Source organism: Vicia villosa, linkage group LG2, assembly GCF_029867415.1.
Source record: "Vicia villosa cultivar HV-30 ecotype Madison, WI linkage group LG2, Vvil1.0, whole genome shotgun sequence".
In the NCBI taxonomy this organism is placed as follows: Eukaryota; Viridiplantae; Streptophyta; class Magnoliopsida; order Fabales; family Fabaceae; genus Vicia; species Vicia villosa.
In genome coordinates, this window is record NC_081181.1 from 43,717,693 (window position 1) to 43,733,038 (window position 15,346).

Here is a 15,346-nt window from a genome sequence, read left to right on the forward strand (position 1 = left end):
CTTTGAAGTCGCGTAAGTTGATGTTGCATTTCATTGGTCCTTATCAGATTTCAGAGAGGGTAGGTGAAGTGGCATATCGGATTGCATTGCCACTGTCTCTTTCTAATCTTCATGATGTATTCCATGTGTCTCAATTGAGGAGGTACATTGCGGATCCATCGCATGTTGTTCAATTAGATGATGTTCAAGTAAGAGATAATTTGACGGTTGATACATCACCTATGCGAATTAAAGATCGAGAAGTGAGCTTCATGATAAGGAGATTGCTTTGGTGAAAGTGATATGGGGTGGAGTTGCTGATGGCAATATCACTTGGGAACTCGAGGATAAGATGAGAGAATCGTATGCGAAATTGTTTTTTTGAGGTAATTTTAGAAGCCGAAAATCTTTTAAGTGGGGGAGAGTTGTAACGCCCGGAAAAATAATTATTTGCTTAATTTAGTCATTTGTGATGTTTATTGAAATTTTTGCATTTTGGAACAATTTAGTCGATAATAGTTCGGGATAGTGGATCAATATTTAATCGAAAATTTTAATATTTTTAGTATTAGAAATATTAATGAGTTAATATATAGCGTTTTGAGAATTTTCCGAGTAATTAAGATTAGACCGGAAATATGAGACATTGAGTTATTAGAGGATTATATCTATTAGGCCTAATTATTAGAAGTAGAAGTAAATTAGGGGTGTTATTTTCTTAAGCCCATTAAGACATAAGATAGTAGTGGTTTGGAGAGAGTAGAGACATCATTTCATTTGTTCATTTACAAGAGAAGAGAAAGAGGAGAAAGGAGACTAAGAGAGGAGAAGAACAAGAACTAGAGTTTCAAGAAATCAACAAGAGGTAAGGAGTAGAATCCTTATTATTATGGGTAGTATGATTGGGTCAATAGATAGATTAACATGATTTAGGGATTTTGTTCTTCAATTTTAGGTTTTTGACATGTTAGGTTTTGTTGAGAATCCATGAAATTGAGATTAAAAACATGTTTTGATATTAGTAATTGGTATATTGGTGAAATTAAGAGATTATTGAGAATTCAATTTAATATAAGTGCATACTGTACGAGGTACATCCAAGAGTTAATTTGAGAATACCAATCAGTACTGTAGCAGCACTTCCTAGAATTAATTGTTGGCACTCACTAATACATAGAAACACTATAAAAACAATTGCCACTTACTGTAGCGTTGAATTAGTTTGTTGTTGGGAAGCTATAAAGTTTTCCATCATGATTTCTAGGTTCGACTTCCTAGGGGCGTTTTGAGCAGCTACAGGCGCTTTTTGATAGCCAGGTGGGACAGCAAGTGCTTGTCCAGGCGCGTACAACGCATTGTTGTTCTTATACGAAAAGTTTGGGTGGTTCTTCCATCCAGGGTTGTACGTGTTAGAATAAGGGTTTCCTTGAGCATAGTTTACTTGATCATATGGGATACCAGTCAAGAGTTGACATTCGGCAACTGTGTGTCCAATCAATCCACAAATTTCGCAGTTAGGTGCTACAGCAGCAGCGGTGGCTGAAGGAGTGATGGTTAAGTTTTCGATCTTTTGAGTTAAAGCGTCTACTTTAGCGTTAACGCGGTCTATACCACTTACTTCGTACATTCCTCCTTTGGTTTGGGTTTTCTCTAGAGCGGCTCGTTCTCCACCCCATTGGTAATGGTTTTGTGCCATGTTCTCTATGAGGTTGTATGCTTCATCATGGGGTTTGTCCATTAATGCTCCGCCAGCAGCGGCATCTATAGTCATTTTAGTGTTATAAAGTAGACCACCATAGAAAGTATGGATGATCAGCCATGGTTCGAGTCCATGATGAGGGCATAGTCTAAGCATGTCCTTGTATCGTTCCCAAGCTTCGAAGAGTGATTCGTTATCTTTCTGGGTAAATCCGTTGATTTGACCTCTTAGCATAGCGGTTTTGCTAGGAGGAAAATATCTAGCTAAGATTACTCTCTTCAATTCGTCCCATGTAGTTATGGAATTAGAAGGTAGGGATTGAAGCCATGCTCTAGCTCTATCTCTCAAGGAGAAAGGAAAGAGCCGTAATTGAATAGCTTCGGAACTAACATTGTTAGCTTTGACAGTGTCGGCATATTGCACGAACACAGATAAATGGAGGTTGGGGTCGTCTGCAGGGCTTCCAGAGAATTGGTTCTGTTGAACAGCTTGTACCAACGAAGGTTTCAGTTCGAAATTGTTCGCCTCAATCGCAGGTGGTGCTATACTTGAGTGCGGTTCAGCGCGTGAAGGAGCGGCATAGTCTCTAAGAGGACGAATAGCAGCCATCTCTAACTTCGGGGTAATTTGATTGATTTGATCAGTAAAGATCAATTCCTGATTAATCGGAATTGGTGCTACTTCGGGAAGATTGCGAGCTCGACGTTTGATGTGAATAAAACGTTCGATCTCGTTAATTCGTTGTATTAAATCTCCTCCTTGTGAACGAGTATTTGGCATACAATCGTTCAAAAAGAAAGTAAAGAATTGCCCTAGTCTCTACGGTGTAACAGTGAGTTACGATATCGACTTAAATAGTCCCCGACAACGGCGCCAAAAAACTTGATCGCGACTTTACGTGTCTATTAATCTTATGACTGCAAGTGCACAGTCGTGCCGTGTAGTTTTAAAAGATATCGAATCCACAGGGACTATGAATCGATCTACCGTTATCTAAGGTTACTATGTAAAGCAAAGGCTACTAATATTTTGATTGTTTTTAAGGGGAAGTGATTGTGAATTCTAAGAAATATAATAATAGATGGATATCAGTATGTATTTCGTTTAACTTTTGGTGATCCGAAGGTCCATTGGCTAATGTATTAATTCGATTAAAAATCTTTATTAATTCAATTGATTAAAAATCCTCCTCTCAAACTCTCGCTCTGTTGATTTAGACTACTGTCCTAACTCGTAATGTACGCTTTCTCCATCCCATTAGATTTTAGAAAAGCTTTTTGGAAACAACGTAATTAATAAAATGCTTGTTTTATGAAGTTGTTATCTACTTAAATCTCCTAATCTCAAACTTTCGCTCTGTTGACTCGGAACATGCTAATATCCCTAACGTACGCTTTCGCCATCCCGCGCGGGTGTAAAAACATTTTTTGAAAATAAATAAGTTCTAATTAGTTTTAATACGCTTTCGCCATCCTTAAAACTAATGTCCTATGTCTACTAATCTGTTAAAGATCTCAAACTTTCGCTCTATTGATTTTAACCTTTGACCGTCTTAACCCCTCAAACTTTCACTCTGTTGGTTTTAAGACTACTAATTAAATTAGACATACAAACCAAAAACAAGTGATATTTAATAAAATATAATTAAGCCAATTTATTTCGGATCCTACGGTTAACTTACTTTACATACCGATATCTTAGTTAATTAGCCAGACATATTAATACGGTTAAGCATCCATAAATTAATTTGGTTTATAATAAAAGGCATGTTAAATGGCATACAATATATCATGCAATAACAATAATAAATAAAGCGGTAAGTGATAAACCTGAAATAAAGTAAATCTGAATTGAATGGAATCTTGAAGTATCGAACTTCCACCACAGGTTGGCTGGATCGTTCTTCGGAAATTAACGGGCAGAAATTTAAAACAAGGAATAAAAAGGATAAATCTAACGTAAGGCTAGATTTATAAAAGGTTCACAACAATCTCCGGTGTGGAAATTGCTGTGAGAAAATTAAAGCAGTTGAATTGAAAGCAAGAAAGTAAATGATGGTCGCAGAATAATTTCGGCAGCACTTCGTTAGCAGAAAATCGGACCCTTTGAACTAAAGTAGCGGCCTCTATTTATAGGTGAACTTTTGCAGTTGGATTCCGTGAATGTAGCATTTTTGGGCTGGGACTCGGAGACGCACGTCTCCACTTCTTTAGGGAGACTCAAGTGGAGAAAATATAGGGGGAGTTGGAGACGGACGTCTCCTCATCGTGACGTGGCAGAGAGAGACGTTGGAGACGGGCGTCTCCACGTGCTCTTTAGGTCTTTCTAGCTCCTTCGTGGGCTGGTCTCTCTCTTTGGGCTTTTGGGTCTCCTTTTTGCACCCCTTTCTTACTTCAACACCCCTTTTTCATCTTTTAGGTACAAATAGTAGTCATTTAGCTCCGTTTCTTCTCCTTTTCACAAATAATCTCAATAAGAGCGTAAAACCTGAAACAAAGAAAATACTCGCATAATATCATAATAAAACAATATAATTAACGGAAAATGCTATAAATATTTATGGATTTCAGGCTAAATATATGATATAAAATCTTGTTATCAAATTCGCCCAGACTTGAACCTTTGCTTGTCCTCAAGCAAATAATAAGATAAAAACAGGAGGACAGTGAAATGAAATACACTTCCACCACGTCGTTCGGTCATACTCAGCTATAGAGTGTTTTCGTTTGAAAATTATGCGGTAGATCCTAGCAATAGACTTACATTAGCGACACTAGACAACTCCCAGCGTGCATACCGATCCGAATCATGCCATTATAGCTTGACCTTGACTCATCATCTTGTTTTACCCTTTTCATTCGCGCACAGTCACATTAAGCCCATTATCTTGACACGCACATAGCAGAGTAGCCGGTTAGTGACTATGATCCTTCTTATGGAGTTCTGGCATATTTATGTGGTATACTCCTTAGCGCTCATTTGTAGATTGTGGGGAATCGGACAATAGTCCTTGCTACCAAGTTCAGTACCAGGTAACTTCTGAAACAATCAACAATGAGTTTTTAATTTCTTTGTATTTGAGATCTGTGACCGTTAGGTTAAATGATCTTGTGAGGATCACCTTACTTAGTAGGCACATTTCTATTAGTGGTTAAGCACATAATTATAATTATAAGGATCATTCACTTATATTCATCGACTCTCTGCGTAGTTGGTGTCTAAGACGGTGCCGACTGCTAGAATAAACTAATAAGGGTTACTTCAAAAATTAAAGTTGATGGTTTTCGGTATAAAGGGTACTCAAATCGGTTACGCACACTCGGGGGTTTTAGAGTGCCGGGACAATAAGGGTATTGTCTTGAATCTTTATTGTGATTTCTATGTGTTAAGTATTTGAGTAGCTTCGTACTTCTCGAACATGTGGGGTTATGCGTTTATCGTTTTGGAGTAAAAATTTTTGTTATGGCTCAAGAAAGTGGAAGAAATTGTAATAGCCACGGAATTATGCATATAAGACTTGAAATTCCATAAATATGCTTTATTGAATTTGAAAAGAAAACATTACAAGGAAAGAAAATAAAATAAAATAAAATAAAAGGAAATGATAATAAAGCGAGTAATACGACTCCCCCAGACTTAGATGATGCAGTGTCCTCAATGCATGTGAACTACTCCTCATTGTTGCAGTTGCGGGAACTGCTTGCGCCTCTTGTACGAACACGGCGACGTCTATCAGTAGGAGAACCATTTACACGAATGTTAAGATCATGCAATTGTGTAGCAATTTCGGTGTATTGGCCTTCATTCCTAATAGCATAGTCATGGTGCTCTTGTTGCATCTCTCGAATAAGCCTTAGTGTTTCGTTTTGATTTGTCTGCATAGCTTGAAAGTGTTGGTCTTGGCGTTGAATTGCAGCATACATGGCATCGAGAGTAATAGGCGAAGGATTATTTTGATGGAGGTTGGTTGAAATCAGCTTGTGCTTGGTTGAACTCTTGTTCCATTGCATCCACTGGCTCATTATGATGTTCAGGTTGGTTTTCTTCAGGATTTTCATTAATAAGCCTCCAACACTGAACGTAACGGATGTTAATTTGCTCTGGGCATGGCAGGATGACATTTGGAATTAGAACTTTGTTGATGACCAGAGTGTAGCGACCATCATGACGGGGTGAAACCAAGTGAGAGTCACGGCAGTAAGTGAGATCGAGGGATTGAGCAGGCATCATGAGGTGGTAAAGTGAGATGAGGTCATCAGCGAGACCTAAGGCACAGGCCAAGGTAGTAATAATACCGCCAAACAGGAAGGGGTTTGTAGCGGGGGCGTTGATGCAGCCTTGGATGTGTTGGAGCATAAATGGTGCGGCATTGAAACGGATATTATTTAGTGCACAGTATAAGAACAATAATTCATTTTGGTTTACCTTGTGGTTGTTGGATCTTGCAAAAATAGTGTGACCCAAGACACGTTGAAAATAACGTATAGCGGGGTTTTGAATATGAGAAGCATGAAGGGTCCTCCAACCGGTAGGAATTTCGCCAGTCAGATTAAACCAAAATTCGAAAGCGAATTCCTCCCAAGGTCGGCCATTTAGTTCTTGAAAGATTGTGCGGTGAGCATTTGGTGCATTGTTAAAATGCAAATACGTAGCAATTGTTTCTTGATCCAAAATAAATTCACGGTTAAACATCCGAAATTGGATGTTACCGGTTAAAAGTGGTTGATCAGAAGGAGTGTCGTAATGGAAAGAGCTTAAAAACTCTAAGACGAGCGGCTCATAAGTGGGTACGGGTTCGGTACAGAGGTGGTGTAGGCTAGATTTTGTGAGCAAACGGGTGACACCATCTATCAGACCCAGAGTTTCTAGACATTCGATGTTCACAAATTTCGTGGGGACAACCGAACGTTCATAGAAAGCGAGGTATTTGGTTCGTTGAGCATTGTCGTCTTCCTCTCGAAAGATAATGTGTTCAAGGTTGGGAGGAGGTCTCTCAGGGCATACGCTTCGAATGATTGAACGCGGAGGCATTGTGTGTTTGGAAGGAGATAGTGTGAAGAAATAGAAGAGTAGAAAAAACGGTTTGGAGGTTGTGAAGAAAAAGAGTGGTGGTGGTGTGGTTTTATAGTGAGGTTTGAAAATGGTGGAGTAAATATAGAATTGATAGAGATTTATGGTGGTGTTTGAATTTTGAATGGAATGGAGAAATGGGAAATGATGTAGAGTTAAAGAGGTGGTGATGGAGGATGAATGTGGTTTATGGTGTTTAAATGGAAGAAATTATGGGGAGAAGGAAGAATATTGAATGAAGAATTTTGAAATTCAAAATTCAAAATTCTTAGAGGTCAACGAAGCAGAGCAGCTACTGCCCTTGGGAGACGCGTGTCTCAGGCAGGCAGTCTGCTGGGGGACAAGATATGGAGACGTGCATCTCCTGTCTGTAACATGCAGATGGGTGGTCCTACGGGGGTGGAGACGTGCGTCTCCTTAGCCTAGGGAGTGGTTTTCACGCATGTACTGGTCTGGGCAGTTTCTGACAGGTACAATATAGTGTGATAAATTGTTCAGAACAGTGTCATATTTTAATACTATAAACAGCAAAAATAATGGTAACCAAGCTGAATATATTATATGCGTTCAGGAATATATAGCAGTTAATAGCAGTGCAATATAACACAGTAGCAGTAAATGAATACAAATAATGCATTAAAATTAAAACTGGTACTGAGTGCTGATAGAAACAGAATGTAAAAATGCAGAAAATTAAATTCTAAACTAGGAATTGGAAATTGCTAAAACTAGAAATAAAATCTAATAATCTAAGCGTCAACATCTAGCCACGTCTGTTGTTGTGCACATTAGAATAAATGTGTTTGAAGACTTCGTCGAATTGAGCATTGACGGTGTCGATGAAATTGAAGAAGTGCATTTGCAGAGTGTGTAGCTCGTTGTGCACATGTTGTACTTCGTGTTGCAGTGCATCGATGGCTTGCCCATGCGTGTTCTGATTAGGAGCAGGCTCGATCCTCGGAGGAGCACTTCTTGGGGCCACTGATTCAGCAGATGCAGCAGGTTGTTGTTGTTCAAGCTCGACGTCAGTCATGTCTTCAGATTGAATTTCTTGTGAACCAGTAGGAGTCTCAGGCTCATACTCAGGAATGGGTTCATCTTCAGGTAGAGGCTCATATTCAGGCACATGATCATCCTCAGGCATAGGTTCGTATTCAGGTTCAAGATAATCTACGGGTATATGTCCATTTTCATAGTATCCAGGAGGAGTGTCAAGTTCAGAATCTTGTTCTGCTACATACATGTCATCATCTAAATGTTCATAAGCTTGTGGTGTTTCTGGAGATGACTCTCTTTCAGGGATTTGATCATAGTAAAGCCAGTTAGCAGGGTTGTGCACACTCGCCCTCGGATTCGGTAAGGTGAACTCATCTAGTACTTTATTATCAATGAGTAAATCAAACTGATCAGGTCCAAGGTTACCAATGATACCTCGATTATTGCAAAAGCGAATGTTCATAGAGTTGTAGGAACCAAAAGGTGTCAATCTAAGCAGTGGTTGTCTCAGACCTATAGCATTTGCAATCATAGTGACGAATCCGCCGATCAGAATAGGTGAAACTTCGTCTTGCATGATGCGCTCGAAGTTTGCTAGCATAAATGCGATAGCGTTGACCGGACGATTCTGAGAGGTGCAGAACATGATGAATAACTCTTCTCTAGAAACTTCAATGACATTTTCGGGTTTACCGAAGATGTAGTGAGCGATGATCTTATGCAAGTATCTGAAAGCAGGGTTATGAATGTTCTCGGATTGAAACTCGTTCTCTTCAGGGTTATCGTTACCAGTGATCTTACCCCAAAATATTTCCAACTCCCAGTAGGCAAGACTTTCTTCAGGGACTGTGGTGTATGCATCTGATCCATGAGGGATTTCCAACATTTCAGCAAAATCTCGGATGCAAAACTGATATTCTAATCCAAAGAGTCGAAAGAGGATAACTCCTTTCCTCAATCCTTGTCCACAGTTAGGCAGATAATTCAAAGAGCTCAAGAATTCCAGAGTGAGCTTTCGGTAAGTACTAAACTTGCGGAACAGGTGAGAACCGGTCCAACCGATTTGGTTCAGCAAGTGCATGACGCTTTCTGCGATACCTAACCTTTCCATAGTCGGGTGGTGAGGATAGCGAGTCAAATTCATTTGCCTCTCAGCTAGCTTAGCATATCTCGCTTCTCGCCCTCTACCACGGAACACAACTTCCATATTGTCAACTTCTTGCATCTTGATGAGTTAGTAGTTAAGTAAGCCTATAAGTTGAAAATATGAAAATTAAGTTAGAACTAGGCTAGTGTTGTTTAAAAGAAAAATAAAGAGAAAAATAAAATTAAAAGTGTAACAAGTTATAATAATAATTATAATTATAAAAAGGAGAGATTTTTTTACGATTTAAAATAGCGGTTATAATTATAATAATTATTATAAGATATGGAAAGAAAAGCATAAAAACAAAAAATAGGAAAATTAAAATAATTCAAAAATAGAATAGAATATTTTAAATAAAAAATAAAAATAAGAAGAAAAATTGTGGGTTGTCTCCCACCAAGCGCTTTGTTTTATGTCGTAAGCTCGACGATTTAAAATAAATATCATTTTTCTGAATGAGCGGGCAGCTCGTCAAGTTTAAAAATTTGAATGTTTTCGTCGTGTTCGAGATGATGGTAATACTTAAGACGTTGCCCATTTACGACAAAAGGTTTGACGGTTTCTCCTTTGATTTCTATCGCTCCGCTCGGAAATATGTTTGTAATTTCGAAAGGACCAGACCATCTAGATCGTAACTTTCCAGGAAATAATTTCAGTCTAGAATTAAATAATAGTACTTTATCGCCTATGCTAAAAATTTTCCTAGATATACGCTTGTCATGCCATTTTTTCGTTCTTTCTTTATAGATTTTGGCGTTTTCGTAAGCGTCTTGTCTAAGTTCGTCTAATTCGTTTATGTCTAGAAGTCGTTTTTCACCAGCAGTAGTGTAATTTAAATTTAAATTCTTAATGGCCCAATAGGCTTTATGTTCTAACTCTACCGGAAGGTGGCATGATTTTCCATAAACGAGTTTGAATGGGGTGGTTCCAATTGGAGTTTTGAAAGCTGTTCTATAAGCCCATAAAGCTTCATTTAACTTGGATGACAAATCCTTTCTAGATATAGCAACAGTTTTCTCCAATATTTTCTTTATTTCTCGGTTAGATACTTCTACTTGTCCGCTTGTTTGTGGATGGTATGGTGTAGCTATTCGATGATTTACTCCATATTTTCGAAGGAGTTTTTCAAGGATTCTTGAAATGAAATGAGACCCACCATCGCTAATTACCAGTCTTGGCACACCAAACCTAGGAAAGATAACGTTTTTGAAGAGTTTGATCACTACTCGTGTATCGTTTGTAGGAGAGGCGACAACTTCTATCCATTTCGAAACGTAATCGACAACTACGAGTATATATTTATTTCCGAATGATGATGGAAACGGACCCATAAAGTCTATTCCCCAGACGTCAAATATTTCTACTTCTAGGATGCCCTTTTGAGGCATTTCGTCACGTCTCGAGATATTTCCGGTTCGTTGGCACCTATCACAATTTAATACGGCAAAGTAAACGTCTTTCCATATGTTGGGCCAAAAGATTCCATATTGGAGGATTTTGGCGCAGGTTCTAGATGTGCTATGGTGTCCTCCACATGGTGCTGAATGACAATGTGTTATTATACTTCCTATTTCTTCCTCGGGTACACAACGTCTAAAGATTCCATCGGGGCCTCTTTTGAAAAGGAGGGGGTCGTCCCAATAGTAATGTTTTAGGTCATGGAAGAATTTCTTCTTCTGTTGGTAACTTAGATCAGGAGGAAGTACCCCAGCAGCTAGGTAATTTACGAAGTCCGCATACCAAGGTATGGCAGAGCGGGCCAAAGCTACTTCTACGAAGTTATTGGATTCAGTGGTTGGATGGTATGGTTCTAATTCGTTAGCTTCCAACTGAGCGATGAGTCTTTCATAAGGGAAATCATCATCGATTGGTACTTGTTCGGGTTTCAGATTTTCGAGTCGAGAGAGGTGATCTGCTACGACATTTTCGGTTCCCTTTTTATCTTTAATTTCTAAGTCGAATTCTTGTAATAAATGGATCCATCTTAACAGTCTAGGCTTGGCGTCTTTCTTGGTTAAGAGGTACCTAATAGCGGCGTGGTCAGTATATATGATTATTTTGGATCCTACCAAGTAGGAACGGAACTTATCCGACGCGAATACGACAGCTAATAGTTCCTTTTCTGTCGTGGCGTAGTTCATTTGAGCTTCGTCTAGGGTTCTACTCGCATAGTATATGACATGTAGTTTCTTATCTTTTCTTTGCCCTAGAACGGCTCCTACAGCATAATCGCTTGCGTCGCACATTATTTCGAAAGGCTCACTCCAGTCGGGAGGTTGCATAATCGGCGCAGAGATTAATGCTTGTTTAAGCGTTCGGAATGCTTCAGTGCATTTATCGTCAAAAATGAATTCGGCATCTTTCATCAGTAATTCAGTTAAGGGCTTGGTTATTTTAGAGAAATCCTTAATAAAACGTCGGTAAAAACCAGCGTGTCCTAGAAAACTTCTTATTTCTCTAACTGTTTTGGGAGGTTGAAGGTTTTCGATGATTTCGATTTTTGCTTTATCTACTTCGATCCCCCTATCGGATACGATGTGTCCAAGTACGATTCCTTGTCGAACCATGAAATGGCATTTTTCCCAATTAAGGACTAGGTTAACGCTTACGCATCTTTTGAGTACCAATTCAAGGTTTTTTAAGCATCTTTCAAAACTTCCTCCACAGACAGAGAAGTCGTCCATAAAGACCTCCATTATTCCATCCAGGAAATCGGAAAAATATTGCCATCATGCATCTCTGGAAGGTTGCGGGTGCATTGCAAAGTCCGAAAGGCATTCGTCTATAGGCGAATGTACCATAAGGACAGGTAAATGTGGTCTTTTCTTGGTCGTCAGGGTGAATAGGGATTTGGAAAAATCCGGAGTATCCATCCAAATAACAGAAATGTGAGTGTTTAGCTAGGCGTTCGAGCATCTGATCTATGAATGGTAAAGGGAAATGATCCTTTCGAGTGGCTTTGTTTAGCTTCCTATAGTCAATGCACATTCTCCAATCCAGTTTGGGTACGTTGTGCTACAGATTCTCCTTTTGCGTTAGTGATTACAGTAACTCCTCCTTTCTTTGGTACGACATGAACAGGACTAACCCATTTACTATCGGATATTGGATATATGATTCCGGCTTCTAACAGTTTTTGGATTTCCTTTTTAATCACATCGCTCATGATGGGGTTTATTCCTCTTTGATGCTCCCTAGAGGTTTTGCAATCTTCTTCGAGCATAATGCGATGCATACAGAGGGAAGGAGTTATTCCTTTCAGATCTGATATGTTATATCCTAGAGTGGTTGGGTATTTTCTTAGGACAGTGAGTAGTTTTTCAGTCTCAGTTTGTCCTAAATCGGCGTTAACTATGACTGGTCGGTTAAGTTCTTCGTCTAGGAATTCGTACCTAAGGTCGGTAGGTAGTGTTTTAAGTTCTATAGCAGGTTTCTTAGGTCCAGGTATAGGATCAGGAGTTAATGCCAAAAATTCACTCAGGTGGTTATCTTGATATTCCCCACGCCAGTTGTCATCTTCAAAAATAGGCGGTATAGGAATTCTTAGGATCTCTGTTTCCTTATGTGGTTCGGATTTTATTTCATTTACACACTCGTCGATTATGTCGGCAGAGCAGCATGTGTCAATTATAGAAGGTGCTTTTAGGAATTGGGAAAGAATGAATTCAATTTTCTCTTCTCCTACTTCGAAGGTAAGCTTTCCTCGTTTAACGTCTATAATTGCACCAGCGGTTGCTAAGAATGGTCTTCCTAATATGATCGGGATGTTAGAATCTTCTTGGATATCCATTATGATGAAGTCAGTTGGGATGTAGAATTGGCCTACACGCACAGGGATATTTTCTAACATTCCTACAGGGTATTTAACTGAACGGTCAGCTAGTTGAAGAGACATTCTCGTTGCCTTAAGCTCACCCAGATTTAGTTTCTTACCGGTTGAAAGAGGCATCAAACTAACACTATCTCCTAAGTCGCACAAGGCTTTTTCTATAATAGTCGTTCCTATTACGCAGGGTATGGAAAAACTACCAGGATCTTTTAGTTTGGGAGGCATGTTATTTTGGATGATAGCGCTACATTCAGCGGTAAGTGTTACAGTTTCGTTATCCTCGAGTTTCTTTTTGTTTGATAGAATTTCTTTCAAGAATTTTGCGTATGAAGGCATCTGAGTTATAGCTTCTGTGAAAGGTATGGTTATATTTAATTGTTTTAGAAGTTCTACAAATTTTTTAAATTGCGCTTCGGTTTTGGATTTAGCTAATCTCTGAGGGTAAGGAATTGGTGTCTTATAAGGTGGGGGTGGAACGTAAGGTTTTTCTTTTTCAGGTTCCACTTCGGTGTTGTTCTCATTGGTCTTAGCAGTTTGGTCATCAGTTGATGTCTTTTTGGTTTCCTTTGGCTCTTGTTGTGACATGGGTGCGTTTCGATAGGTCCATCGTAGTTCGTTCCACTTTGTAGTGTTATCGCGTTCGCATGTCCCTTAGGATTGGGTTGTGGTTGAGCAGGAAACGTGCCAGCGGGGGCAGCGGTAGGTGCTTGTTGTTGAGCTACTTGTGAAATTTGAGTTTCTAACATTTTGTTATGTGTAGCTAAAGCATCTACTTTGTTCGATAATTGTTTTAGTTGCTCACTATTATGGATGTTTTGATTTAGGAAGTCCTTGTTGGTTTGTTGTTGGGAAGCTATAAAGTTTTCCATCATGATTTCTAGGTTCGACTTCCTAGGGGCGTTTTGAGCAGCTACAGGCGCTTTTTGATAGCCAGGTGGGACAGCAGGTGCTTGTCCAGGCACGTACAACGCATCGTTGTTCTTATACGAAAAGTTTGGGTGGTTCTTCCATCCAGGGTTGTACGTGTTAGAATAAGGGTTTCCTTGAGCATAGTTTACATGATCAGATGGGATACCAGTCAAGAGTTGACATTCGGCAACTGCGTGTCCAGTCAATCCACAAATTTCGCAGTTAGGTGCTACAGCAGCAGCGGTGGCTGAAGGAGTGATGGTTAAGTTTTCGATCTTTTGAGTTAAAGCGTCTACTTTAGTGTTAACGCGGTCTATACCACTTACTTCATACATTCCTCCTTTGGTTTGGGTTTTCTCTAGAGCGGCTCGTTCTCCACCCCATTGGTAATGGTTTTGTGCCATGTTCTCTATGAGGTTGTATGCTTCATCATGGGGTTTATCCATTAATGCTCCGCCAGCAGCGGCATCTATAGTCATTTTAGTGTTATAAAGTAGACCACCATAGAAAGTATGGATGATCAGCCATGGTTCGAGTCCATGATGAGGGCATAGTCTAAGCATGTCCTTGTATCATTCCCAAGCTTCGAAGAGTGATTCGTTATCTTTCTGGGTAAATCCGTTGATTTGACCTCTTAGCATAGCGGTTTTGCTAGGCGGAAAATATCTAGCTAAGAATACTCTCTTCAATTCGTCCCATGTAGTTATGGAATTAGAAGGTAGGGATTGAAGCCATGCTCTAGCTCTATCTCTCAAGGAGAAAGGAAAGAGCCGTAATCGAATAGTTTCGGAACTAACGTTGTTAGCTTTCACAGTGTCGGCATATTGCACGAACACAGATAAATGGAGGTTGGGGTCGTCTGCAGGGCTTCCAGAGAATTGGTTCTGTTGAACAGCTAGTACCAACGAAGGTTTCAGTTCGAAATTGTTCGCCTCAATCGCAGGTGGTGCTATACTTGAGTGCGGTTCAGCGCGTGAAGGAGCGACATAGTCTCTAAGAGGACGAATAGCAGCCATCTCTAACTTCTGGGTAATTTGATTGATTTGATCAGTAAAGATCAATTCCTGATTAATCGGAATTGGTACTACTTCGGGAAGATTGCGAGCTCGACGTTTGATGTTAATAAAACGTTCGATCTCGTTAATTCGTTGTATTAAATATCCTCCTTGTGAACGAGTATTTGGCATACAATCGTTCAAAAAGAAAGTAAAGAATTGCCCTAGTCTCTACGGTGTAACAGTGAGTTACGATATTGACTTAAATAGTCCCCGGCAACGGCGCCAAAAAACTTGATCGCGACTTTACGTGTCTATTAATCTTATGACTGCAAGTGCACAGTCGTGTCGTGTAGTTTTAAAAGATATCGAATCCACAGGGACTATGAATCGATCTACCGTTATCTAAGGTTACTATGTAAAGCAAAGGCTACTAATATTTTGATTGTTTCTAAGGGGAAGTGATTGTGAATTCTAAGAAATATAATAATAGATGGATATCAGTATGTATTTCGTTTAACTTTTGGTGATCCGAAGGTCCATTGGCTAATGTATTAATTCGATTAAAAATCTTTATTAATTCAATTGATTAAAAATCCTCCTCTCAAACTCTCGCTCTGTTGATTTAGACTACTGTCCTAACTCGTAATGTACGCTTTCTCCATCCCATTAGATTTTAGAAAAGCTTTTTGGAAACAACGTAATTAATAAAATGCTTGTTT

General features: G+C 39.3%; 2 non-coding genes across 2 annotated transcripts; both read left to right on the forward strand.

The window, feature by feature from the left end:
- The first annotated feature begins 1,805 nt into the window (after nucleotides 1-1,805).
- Nucleotides 1,806-1,912, forward strand: LOC131654369 (small nucleolar RNA R71). The gene has a single exon (XR_009299410.1). It is a non-coding gene; the product is annotated as a small nucleolar RNA R71 (small nucleolar RNA).
- Nucleotides 1,913-14,163: 12,251 nt separating this feature from the next.
- On the forward strand, nucleotides 14,164-14,270 carry LOC131654379 (small nucleolar RNA R71). The gene has a single exon (XR_009299420.1). It is a non-coding gene; the product is annotated as a small nucleolar RNA R71 (small nucleolar RNA).
- Nucleotides 14,271-15,346: the final 1,076 nt, after the last annotated feature.